Source organism: Melanerpes formicivorus, unplaced genomic scaffold (genome assembly GCF_026170545.1).
Source record: "Melanerpes formicivorus ecotype bairdi unplaced genomic scaffold, bMelFor1.0.p_v2 SCAF_24, whole genome shotgun sequence".
Lineage (NCBI taxonomy): Eukaryota > Metazoa > Chordata > Aves > Piciformes > Picidae > Melanerpes > Melanerpes formicivorus.
Genome location: NW_027142376.1, coordinates 11,721,786 through 11,733,984, shown reverse-complemented (window position 1 = coordinate 11,733,984; position 12,199 = coordinate 11,721,786).

Below are 12,199 nucleotides of genomic sequence, written 5' to 3'. Positions count from 1 at the left end.
TTAGGAAGAAGTTCTATACAGAAAGAGTGATTGTGCTATGGAATGGGCTGCCCGGGGAGGTGGTGGAGTCACCATCACTGGAGGTGTTCAGAGAGGAGACAGTCTAGAAGGTTTTTAGAATGCATGGAGGACAGCTTCTTATCTCAGGTGCTGCGAGAGCCTACCAGGGGCAAGGCTATGCTTGACCTCCTCTTCACCAACAGGGAAGGACTGGTGGGCGATGTGGTGGTTGGAGGGTGTTTGGGGTCCAGTGACCACGAGACAATTGAATTCTCGGTTTTTGGTCAAGCCAAGAGGGGCGGCAAGAAGACCTCCACTCTGGACTTCCGGAGGGCAGACTTTGGGTTACTCAAGGAACTAATTCAGAGGGTTCCTTGGGATAAAGCCCTTAAAAACAAAGGGGTCCAGGAGAGCTGGACCTACTTCAAAGAAGAATTGTTGAAGGCTCAGGGACAGGCTGTGCCAATGTGCCAGAAGATGAGCCACCGGGGCAGACGGCCAGCCTGGATGGTTCATGAACTTTTAATGGAACTGAGGGAAAAAAAGAGGGTGTATCACCTTTGGAAGCGAGGGGAGGCAACCCACAGAATGTTTAAGGATGTTGCTAGGTCTTGTAGGAAGAGAATTAGGGAGGCAAAAGCACACTTGGAGCTTAAACTGGCCTCTACTGTGAAGGACAACAAAAGTCCTTCTATAAATACATTAATAGTAAGAGGAAGGGCAAGGAAAACCTCCACTCCTTGGTGGATACGGAGGGGAACATTGTAACCAAGGATAAGGAAAAGGCAGAGATACTTAACACCTTCTTTGCCTCAATTTTTACTAGAAGGGCAGAACATCTTCCTGTCAGCTGGTCTGCAGAGCTAGCAGAAGGAGCCAGGGAGCTGCACAGTTTCCCTATGTTCCATGAGGCGGTGGTTGGAACTCTCCTTAGCAGCTTGGATCCTCACAAGTCCATGGGACCAGATGGGATTCATCCTAGGGTGCTGAGAGGGCTGGCAGATGAGCTGGCCAAGCCACTCTCCATAATTTTCCAGCAGTCCTGGCTCACTGGCGAGGTCCCAGAGGACTGGAAGCTGGCCAACGTGGTGCCCATCCATAAGAAGGGCCAGTTGGATGAGCCAGGGAATTACAGGCCTGTCAGCCTGACCTCAGTGCCAGGCAAGATCATGGAACAGGTCATCCTGAGTTCAATAACACAACACTTACAGGATGGCCAAGGGATCAGGCCTAGTCAGCATGGATTTAGGAAGGGCAGGTCCTGCCTGACCAACCTGATCTCCTTCTATGATCAGGTGACCCGCCTGGTGGATGTGGGGAGGCCTGTTGATGTAATCTACCTGGACCTCAGCAAGGCCTTTGACACTGTCCCGCATAGCAAACTGCTGGCCAAGCTGTCAGCCCATGGCTTAGACGGGAGCACACTGCGATGGGTTAGGAACTGGCTGGAGGGCCGAGCCCAGAGAGTGGTGGTGAATGGTGCCACATCCAGCTGGCAGCCAGTCACTAGTGGTGTGCCCCAAGGATCAGTGCTGGGCCCTGTGCTCTTTAACATCTTTATTGATGATCTGGATGAGGGCATTGAGTCCATCATCAGTAAATTTGCTGACGACACCAAGCTGGGGGCAAGAGTTGATCTCCTGGAGGGTAGAGAGGCTTTGCAGAGGGACCTCGATAGGCTGGACAGATGGGCAGAATCCAAAGGCATGAGATTTAACACATCCAAATGTCGGGTTCTGCACATTGGCCACAACAACCCCATGCAGTGCTACAGGCTGGGGTCAGAGTGGCTGGAGAGCAGCCAGGCAGAGAGGGACCTGGGGGTGCTGGTTGATGGTAGGCTTAACATGAGCCTGCAGTGTGCCCAGGCAGCCAAGAGGGCCAATGGCATCCTGGCCTGCATCAAGAACAGTGTGGCCAGCAGGAGCAGGGAGGTCATTCTGCCCCTGTACACTGCACTGGTTAGGCCACACCTTGAGTCCTGTGTCCAGTTCTGGGCCCCTCAGTTTAGGAAGGATGTTGACTTGCTGGAACGAGTCCAGAGAAGAGCAACAAAGCTGGTGAGGGGCTTAGAACACAAGCCCTATGAGGAGAGGCTGAGGGAGCTGGGGCTGCTTAGCCTGGAGAAGAGGAGACTCAGGGGTGACCTTATCACTCTCTACAACTACCTGAATGGAGGTTGTAGACAGGCTGATGATGGTCTCTTCTCCCAGGCACCCAGTACCAGAACAAGAGGACACAGTCTCAGGCTGCGCCAGGGGAGGTTCAGGTTGGATGTTAGGAAGAAGTTCTATACAGAGAGAGTGATTGCGCTATGGAATGGGTTGCCCGGGGAGGTGGTGGAGTCGCCGTCATTGAAGGTGTTCAGGAGGAGACTTGATGGGGTGCTTGGTGCCATGGGTTAGCTGTTTGGGTGGTGTTGGATTGGTTGATGGGTTGGACACGATGATCTTGAAGGTCTGTTCCAACCTGGTTTGGTTTATTATAAATAAGCATGGTCCATCCACTGGTCTTAGTGATGGCTCTTTCAGAAGGTGGAGGACTTTGTAGTACAGTAATATTTGTAGTACAGTAATATTATTTTTTTTTTAATAGAATTGACCAGGTTGGAAAAGATCTTAGAGATCATCAAGTCCAACCTATCACCCAACACCATCTAACCAATTAAACCATGGCACAAAGTGCCTCATCCAGGCCCCTCTTAAACACCTCCAGTGATGGTGACTCCACCACCTCCTGGGGCAGCCCTTTACAATGGCCAATCATATTTACATATGTGTGTGTATAAATATATATATATATATATATCGGGTTAAAGTTTGTTTTAAAGCAGTCTCAATAATAGAAGTGATACTGAGAGTACTGAGAGGAGGCTCAGGGGAGACCTTATTGCTCTCTACAACCACCCGAAGGGAGGTTGTAGCCAGGTAGGTGTTGGTCTCTTCTCCCAGGCAACCAGCACCAGAACAAGAAGACACAGTCTCAAGCTGTGCCAGGGGAAGTTTAGGCTCAAGGTGAGGAGAAAGTTCTTCACAGAGAACTTCACAGAGTTGTTAGCCATTGGAATGGGCTGCCCAGGGAGGTGGTGGAGACATCATCACTGGAGGTGTTCAAAAAAGGATTGGATGTGGCACTTGAAGCCATGGTTTAGTAGTCATGAGGTCTTGGGTGACAGGTTGGACTTGATGATCTCTGAGGTCTTTTCCAACCTTATTGATTCTATGATTCTATGATCGTGAAAAAAAAACTCCGGCTGGGATGACCACTTTAAGCCTTAGTAGCTCACATACAATAGAAGTACAATTGATAATTTCTTTTAAAATTAATTAAAAACCAGGCAAATCATTGAAAACGAAGGCCATAGAGCCTTAATAGGGCTGTCAAGCACAGATGTTCTGTTTTGATGAAGTCATTTCATTCTTGTAAGCAACTTAGCATTCATTTCTTCAGAACTATTTAAAAATGGGAAGTATGATGAAAGTGCTTGCCATGAAATAGCAGAGGCCCATGGCAAATAGCATCTGCTTTTGGGACTGTGCAGTCTGCATTGTTTGCTGCACAACACTCTTCCAAGAAACTTTCACCCCACTTGTCATTCTGGGAAATGACTCCTTGAATCAGGCAGGCATTGACACTGGCAGCTTTCTACATTCTTCCCCTTTTGTGGCAGGGTGTTTCCACTGTTTCTCCTTTTCTGTGCTCTCTCTCTCTCTCTCATGGCTGGACATATTTTCAGAGAGACGTTTTAAGCATTTGTCACCATAGGAGAAATGACAATAGCAGAAGAGGGGAGATTGAAAGCTGAAGCTAAAGCAGTGCTCAGGTTGATACCTTGAAGTGACAATTTCCCTTCTCTTTGTCAGCAGTGGATTTGTCTGGCTGCTCAGATGATGATCACTTGCTGTTCTGTCAGAACTATGATAACACCAAAATTAGGACTTCACTGTGCTCTGTTAAAACATGGGAGACTAGCTTGGCCTTGGGAAACTAAAGAAGAGAAAGGGTGGAAGAAAAAAAAGTCAGTTGAAATGTTTTATAGAAGAGGGATGCACAAGGAACATAAAACTCTGGATTCTGTGAAAACTTGCTCTGTGGCTTTAGAAAAATTGTTGGAGTCCATACTGGGAAACATTAATGAGTGACAATAGGACATAATGTAATACAGGCTAACTACAGAACTGTCTTTAGGGAAAAAATAGAATAGAATAGAATAGAATAGAATAGAATAGAATAGAATAGAATAGAATAGACCAGACCAGACCAGACCAGACCAGACCAGGTCGGAAAATACCTTTGAGATCATCAAGTCCAATCTCTCACCCAACACTATCTAATCAACTAAACCACGGCACCAAGAACCCCATCCAGTCTCTTCCTAAACACCTCCAGTGATGGTGACTCCACCACTTCCCTGGGCAGCCCATTCCAATGGCAAATCTCTCTTTCTGGGAAGAGCTTCTTCCTAACATCCAGCCTAAACCTCCCCTGGTGCAGCTTGAGACTGTGTCCTCTTGTTCTGTCACAGGTTGCCTGGGAGAAGAGACCAACCCCCACCTGGCTACAACCTCCCTTCAGGTAGTTGTAGACAGCAATAAGATCTCCTCTGAGCCTCCTCTTCTCCAGGCTAAGCAATGCCAGCTCCCTTAGCCCTCTCCTCACAGGGATTGTGCTCCAGCCCCCTCACCAGCTTTGTTGCCCATCTCTGGACACGCTCCAACAAGTCAAGTATTTCTCACATTGGACTCTTACAGTATTTGATGTAGAATCAGTTGGCAAAACCTACATAAGGGGTGAGGCAGGAGGGCAAATGGAAGGTGAGTAGCAGTATCTAGTGAAAGATGAAGTGATGGAGAAAGGCAGATAACCACTTAAGTCCTGGTATTGATTCAGGGCTAATGGAGCTTCCTACTATCATTATTAACCCTTTCAGAAAGATCAGATATGAAATTTGCTGATGAAACTAATTTGCTGTCTACAACTACCTGAAGGGAGGCTGTTGCCAGGAGGGGTTGGTCTCATCTCCCAGGGAACCAGCACCAGAACAAGAGGACACAGTATGAAACTGTGCCAGGGGAAGTTTAGGCTGGAGGTGAGGAGAAAGTTCTTCACAGAGAAAGTTCTTCACAGAGAACGTTGTTAGCCATTGGAATGTGCTGCCCAGGGAGGTGATGGAGTCACCATCCCTGGAGGTGTTCAAGAGGGGATTGGACATGACACTTGGTGCCATGGTTTAGTAGTCATGAGGTGTTGGGTGACAGGTTGGACTTGATGATCCTTATGGTCTTTTCCAACCTTATTGATTCTATGATTCTGTGATTCTATGAACTATGCTGGAAGTTTGAGAGTTTCACATGCTGGAAGAAGCAGGTGACTTTAAGAGCCTTGTAGCAGGGGAGATTGTTAAACTGTGCAAAATCCTTGGGGACCTGCAAAAAGCAGCAAGAACTTTTTGATTAAATGTAGGATGCACTAAACACTGGAAAACAGAAAATGGTGGGGATGATTGTAATGATGATGTAAGTATAAATGTATGAGCTAAGCCTAGATGCCATATAAATAAAAGTTAGCCAGCCATGAAATTTGGTGATAAACATGAAAGCAGATCTAGCCTCTCATCTGGGCATAGCATCAAGGAAACCCCATCTGGACTGGAGACCTGCTGGCTGTTCCAGACCTCTCTCCCCCACCTCTATTGTCTCAAGGCATGAACAGTAAGAATTGGTGTTGTAGAGACAAAAAGCAGCACTGCCTACTTGTGTGCTACATCTACTGGTGTGCCCTCTGGTTTCAGCCTCTGGGCTCAGAAGAATAGTAAAGAGGTGATTGGGAACAGTCAGCATGGCTTTGCCAAGGGCAAATCCTGCCTGACCAACCTGGTGGCCTTCTATGAGCAGGTGACAAAATTAATAGATGAGGGGCGAGCAACTGATGTCATTTACCTGGACCTGAGCAAAGCCTTCGACACTGTCCCGCACCACATCCTGGTCTCCAGGCTGGTGACACATGGGTTTGATGGGTGGACCACTAGATGGATAAGGAACTGGCTTGATGGCCGCACCCAAAGAGTGGCTGTCAAGGGCTCCATGTCCCAGTGGAGGCCAGGGACAAGCAGAGTCCCTCAGGGATCAGTCCTGGGACCTGTCTTGTTCAACATCTTTGTGGGGGACATGGACAGTGGCATTGAGTGCACCCTCAGCAAGTTTGCTGATGACACCAAGCTGTGTGGTGCAGCAGACACGCTGGAGGGAAGGGAGGCCATCCAGAGGGACCTTGACAGGCTGGAGAGGTGGGCACAAGCCAACCTCATGAAGTTCAATAAGAGCAAGGGCAGGGTCCTGCATCTGGGTCGAGGCAATCCCAGGCACAAATCCAGGCTGGGCAGTGACTGGCTGGAAAGTAGCCCTGAAGAGAGAGACTTGGGGGTGCTGGTGGACAAGAAGCTCAACATGAGCTCTCAGTGTGCACTTGCAGCCCGCAAAGCCAATCAGATCCTGGGCTGCATCAGGAGAAGTGTGGCTAGCAGGTCGAGGGAGGTGATCCTCCCCCTCTACTCAGCCCTGCTGAGACCCCACCTGGAGTACTGTGTCCAGTTCTGGAGCCCCTATTACAAGAGGGATGTGGAGGTGCTGGAACGTGTCCAGAGAAGGGCCACAAGGATGATCAGAGGGCTGGAGCACCTCTCCTATGAGGACAGACTGAAGGAGTTGGGGCTGTTCAGTCTGGAGAAGAGAAGGCTCCCAGGTGACCTCATTGTGGCCTTCCAGTATCTGAAGGGGGCTACAGGAAGGCTGGGGAAGGACTTCTCAGGATCTCAGGTAGTGATAGGACTAGGGGGAATGGAATGAAGCTGGAGGTGGGGAGATTCAGGCTAGATGTGAGGAGGAGGTTCTTCACCATGAGAGTGGTGAGACCCTGGAATGGGTTGTCCAGGGAGGTGGTCGAGGCCCCGTCCCTGGGGGTGTTTAAGAGCAGGCTGGATGAGGCTCTGTCCAGCCTGATCTAGTGTGGGGTGTCCCTGCCCATGGCAGGGGGGTTGGAACTAGATGATCCTTGTGGTCCCTTCCAACCCTGAATGAAACTATGAAACTATGAAACTATGGTAACCAGCTTGTGTTACATACAGGATGTCTCTTCCAAAGACAACTCCTGGATGTCTCACATGTGACAGAGGAGGGAACTGGAACTAATGCTTGAGACTTTCAGACAGAAAGGATACCTCAGAGAATGTTGCTTTGTTTTAGGCAGTTTCCTGTGAAAGCACAGGATTTAGGGGAGTACCTGCAGACTTGTGAGGTTCTGTCTAAACAGTGATGGGAATGTGTTTCTGTGCTGTGTAGCCCAGGAAAACAGTGGTGTGTTTGGGGCATCCAAGCTGAGTGATGGACAGCTCAGGGTGCCATGAAAAATGTACTTCCCTGATTCTGAGCCTCTCAGCTGAGCAGTGATTCCTTAACCTTGCTCTTTATCAAGGTTAAAAATGGATTCAGGAGCATGCAAAGTGCTTTTAAACTGTATGGCCTCAGAGCACTGAGTTTCCAGGCTTCATTTTATTCTGAAGCAATTTACGTGCCTGGAGTTTTCTTATCTTTTCCTTTCCATGAGCAATCTCAATGTTCTGTGGTGAATTACAAAAAAAGGACATCTTCCCTCAGTGCTCTAGCACGGTTTTGAATTTCCCATGGAACAAAATGCCCAACTCCTTGACCATTCTTAATTCACACTGTCAGAGACACAGATCAAAAGCAGAACTGCAACCTCTGTGGCAGAAAAGAATCCAAAGATGTCATTGAGATTGTATAACCTCTATCCTGAGAGATGATCAGTGATACTAGGGAACCAGTGTCTAAAGTTTGCCTGGTCTATCATTTAAATCAAAAATGCTAGGCATCCTGCAGCCTTCCCATGATGCTTCCTTGATGGATAATCTAGATTTTCCCTGCCAGGCTTGATCTGTCCACCATAATGTGTGCCAATACATTTATTATTTGTCTTTGCAATTTCTATAGGTTGAAAAGCTATCTTACTGCCCCTCAATTATCTTCTTTTCTGGTTCTGTGCTACAGTCATTCCTCAGAGGCCATGTTTGGAAGCCTTCTGCTTGTTCCACTGCCCCAAACAAGAGAGAGTTCTCTGAAACAGGGAGGTCATTGTGCCCCTGTACTCTGCTTTGGTTAGGCCGCACCTTGAGTACTGTGTCCAGTTCTGGGCCCCTCAGTTTAAGAAGGACATCGAAACACTTGAGCGTGTCCAGAGAAGGGCAACAAGGCTGGGGAGAGGCCTTGAACACAAGCCCTATGAGGAGAGGCTGAGGGAGCTGGGAATGTTTAGCCTGGAGAAGAGGAGGCTCAGGGGTGACCTCATTGCCCTCTACAACTACCTGAAGGGTGGTTACAGCCAGGAAGGGGTTGGCCTCTTCTCCCAGGCAACCAGCACCAGAACAAGAGGACACAGTCTCAAGCTGTGCCAGGGGAGGTTTAGACTCGAGGTGAGGAGGAAGTTCTTCACCAAGCGAGTCATTCCTCATTGGAACGGGTTGCCCAGGGAGGTGGTGGAGTCATCGACCCTGGAGGCGTTCAAGGGGAGATTGGACATGGACTTGGTGCCGTGGTCTAGTCATGGGGTCTGTGTTGATAGGTTGGACTCTATGATCCTCGAGGTCCTTTCCAACCTAAGTGATACTGTGATACTGTGATACTGTGAAACCTTACCAGGTTTTAAAAGGGAGTCAGGATCACTTTGGACATCTCCCAGCTACCACTGCCTTTTATACCTCACAATGTGATGGTCACTTTCTTTTGTAATGGCAAGATACTGTTGCCTCTTGTCAAGTTTGTGATCCACTTGATGTGCACTAGAGCTTCTTTGGCCAACTGCTCTTCATGGCTTTTCCCCATTAGACACCTGGACTTTGAATTGCTCCTTTGTAAGTGTTCCCATTAAAGAGGATCACGGTTTTTGAAATGTTTATTCAGTCTGTCAAGAACAATTTCAATTGTCAGACCACCCTGCAGCACACTTGCAGCCTTTCACAGCATGATACAGTTTGCAGATTTAAAAAGCACATATTGTTGTCCATTGCTAAGGCCATTATTTAAACCACTGAATAGGAGTTATTTATAGGAACTAGACTATGGTTGCTGTGGAGTTGTTCTTGGCACCTGCTAGGGATCTCTATATTACCTGTTACAGATTTCAAGTCAGCTGTGCATCCACACCATACTAGAGTTTAGAGAACACTTACCTAGTTGACCAAGAAGAGTATCACTTGAGGTGATGTCTTTCCAAGCTCCAGATGTCTGACATTTACTGTAGCTTCTCCATTTTACAAGAGCTACAGTTTTGTAGGAATAAAACCCAACCATGACATTGATGCTGACCCTTACCTTATTCTCATTATTGCCTTCAAGCAGTTTGATTCTTCCCAGCTCTTCTAATTTCCTAAGATGCAGGGAACTGAATGGGTTCCCCAATTCCTCTTGCTCCCTCTCAAATGGTAAGTACAACCTTTGTCCCTTTGGCACCAAGGGAGCAAAATCTGTGATTGCAGAAATCCTTGCTGGGGCACATTGCAGTTCTGGTCCTCATGAACTGGGTCATCTGTGGGTCTGGAGGGCACTGAAAGGTCTATTGGGGCCATATCCCAGGATACTGACACTGTGGGAAAGCAGGGTTCTGGGAAGAAGAGGGTGTGTGTGTGTTGGGGGACATGGTTTAGTTGATTAGATGGTGTTGGATAATGGGTTGGATGCGATGATCTTGAAGGTCCTTTCCAACCTGGTCTACTCTATTCTACCTCTATTATACTTCTCCTCTCTCCTCTCCTCTCCTCTCCTCTCCTCTCCTCTCCTCTCCTCTCCTCTCCTCTCCTCTCCTCTCCTCTCCTCTCCTCTCCTCTCCTCTCCTCTCCTCTCCTCTCCTCTCCTCTCCTCTCCTCTCCTCTCCTCTCCTCTCCTCTCCTCTCCTCTCCTCTCCTCTCCTCTCCTCTCCTCTCCTCTCCTCTCCTCTCCTCTCCTCTCCTCTCCTCTCCTCTCCTCTCCTCTCCTCTCCTCTCCTCTCCTCTCCTCTCCTCTCCTCTCCTCTCCTCTCCTCTCCTCTCCTCTCCTCTCCTCTCCTCTCCTCTCCTCTCCTCTCCTCTCCTCTCCTCTCCTCTCCTCTCCTCTCCTCTCCTCTCCTCTCCTCTCCTCTCCTCTCCTCTCCTCTCCTCTCCTCTCCTCTCCTCTCCTCTCCTCTCCTCTCCTCTCCTCTCCTCTCCTCTCCTCTCCTCTCCTCTCCTCTCCTCTCCCTCCCCTCCCCTCCCCTCCCCTCCCCTCCCCTCCCCTCCCCTCCCCTCCCCTCCCCTTCCCTTCCCTTCCCTTCCCTTCCCTTCCCTTCCCTTCCCTTCCCTTCCCTTCCCTTCCCTTCCCTTCCCTTCCCTTCCCTTCCCTTCCCTTCCCTTCCCTTCCATCAGTGTCTTGCCAGCCAACAATACCTTGTTCATCCCTGCTCCCACTGAGGAAGGGTCTCCCTGGCCACAGGAGTCAATTTGACGCCAAGCTGCTCATGTGGTGAAGATGGTAAGACTCTGCTGCATCACTCACTTGCTCTCAGGAGAGATTTCTTGAGGATGTTTTACACTAAGAAGTGAACCTTCTGCCAGATTTTTTTTCCTCTACAGCTAATAAAACCAAATTAGACTCTTCCCCAGATCAGGAATGAATTTTGTTTGATTGTGTGTCACGGATATAATAAACAGTTTATGCTTGGGCAAAAGCTGTGTTTAAGTATGGCTGAATCCTGTTTGGTTTACTGTGATTAACCCAAACAATTTATAACTGGATGAAGTAAGATAATTTAAATTCTTTCTTCCATTTCCTATGGCTTTGTTAAGATTAGGTTCTTAAGGATCCATTCCAGAAATTATTTCAAGACAAGCAAATTAATGTTAACACTCCAACATTAAAATGAAATTGCCTTATTTTGTTCCACTGATTTAATAAGGCTTACATGTCCATTCCAGAATTACTCAGCCTAAACAACCTGCTGTTTAATAGGAGATATCCTTCATGCCTTAAAACACAGGAGCATTTTGTTACGCCATGCAAAGCATTACAAGGGGAAATTTCAGTGTAATCCCCTGCAAGCTGCCTCTGCGAATTCTCTGTGGCGAGGCTGGAGTGTCGGTTGTGTTACCATGTTACAGAAATGTTGCTTCTGCTTCTCACCCAGGGATTAGGTGGGTAAGAGGGGGTGCAGCCAAAGCACGTAAGCAAGTCTGAGAAATTGTGCAAGGCTTAACGACTGGAAAATTAGAAGTCTTGCTATGTAATTTATGTCCAGTTCAAAACCTTTTTTAGCTAATTAAATGTCTGGCCTGCTTTCTTCTTCCTCCAGGAGCATGGGATGGCTTATGGAAAGTGAGTATCTCTGTTGAAGAGAATTGGTACCCTGGCTTTAATTTCACCAGAGAAGGAAAGCTCACCTTTGCAGAAGTAAGGCTGGATTCGAGTAGCAGCCGTTGTCGTTTTTCACTCCTTAAGTGCCACACTTATGGATGGGTTGCTCCTGGCTATGCCATCTGTTAACCCAGGTCCTGCAAGTTATACTTCTCCTTGATGGCAGCACCATGTAGCTGCTTTTTCTTGGTGGTGTGAGCAGACGGGCTTTGTGGTTTCTTTTACTGGATACCTTTAGTTCAGTTTTGTTGGGTCAAAGATGAAACACCAGTTGTGTCACTCAAGGCATTCATATACCCTGTAGAAAAGAAAGAAAAAAAAAGACAGACTTTGTTTTGCTCTTCCAAAAAATAGTGAGAAAATGACTCTCACTCTTTGCAATGATGTACTGAAAGAGACACCAATAGGCCTTGCATTTTAATCTCTGAAGCAGCAACCCTTGGCGTTTTTTCATGTGGGGAGGCATTTCTTATACCTTGCCAAATGAGGTATTCTCAACTTAATACCAGTATTTTTATACATTTCCCCCCCCTTTCCTTCCCACCCTCTCCCCCCCTTCTTTTTGCTGGGTAGTTATGGCACAGCTAGATGTGTGCAGAGATCCTCTCAGCATTCACACACATGTGCAAGGAAGTCAGTAGATAAAGACCAACTTTTAAGAGCTAAATATTTGCAGCCACAGACAGATGTTTATCTGAGGAAAAGTTCATCCTGTCTTCTCTCTGAGAACCAGAAAGGCAGTTTTTGCCCTCAGGCAAAAGCAGGAA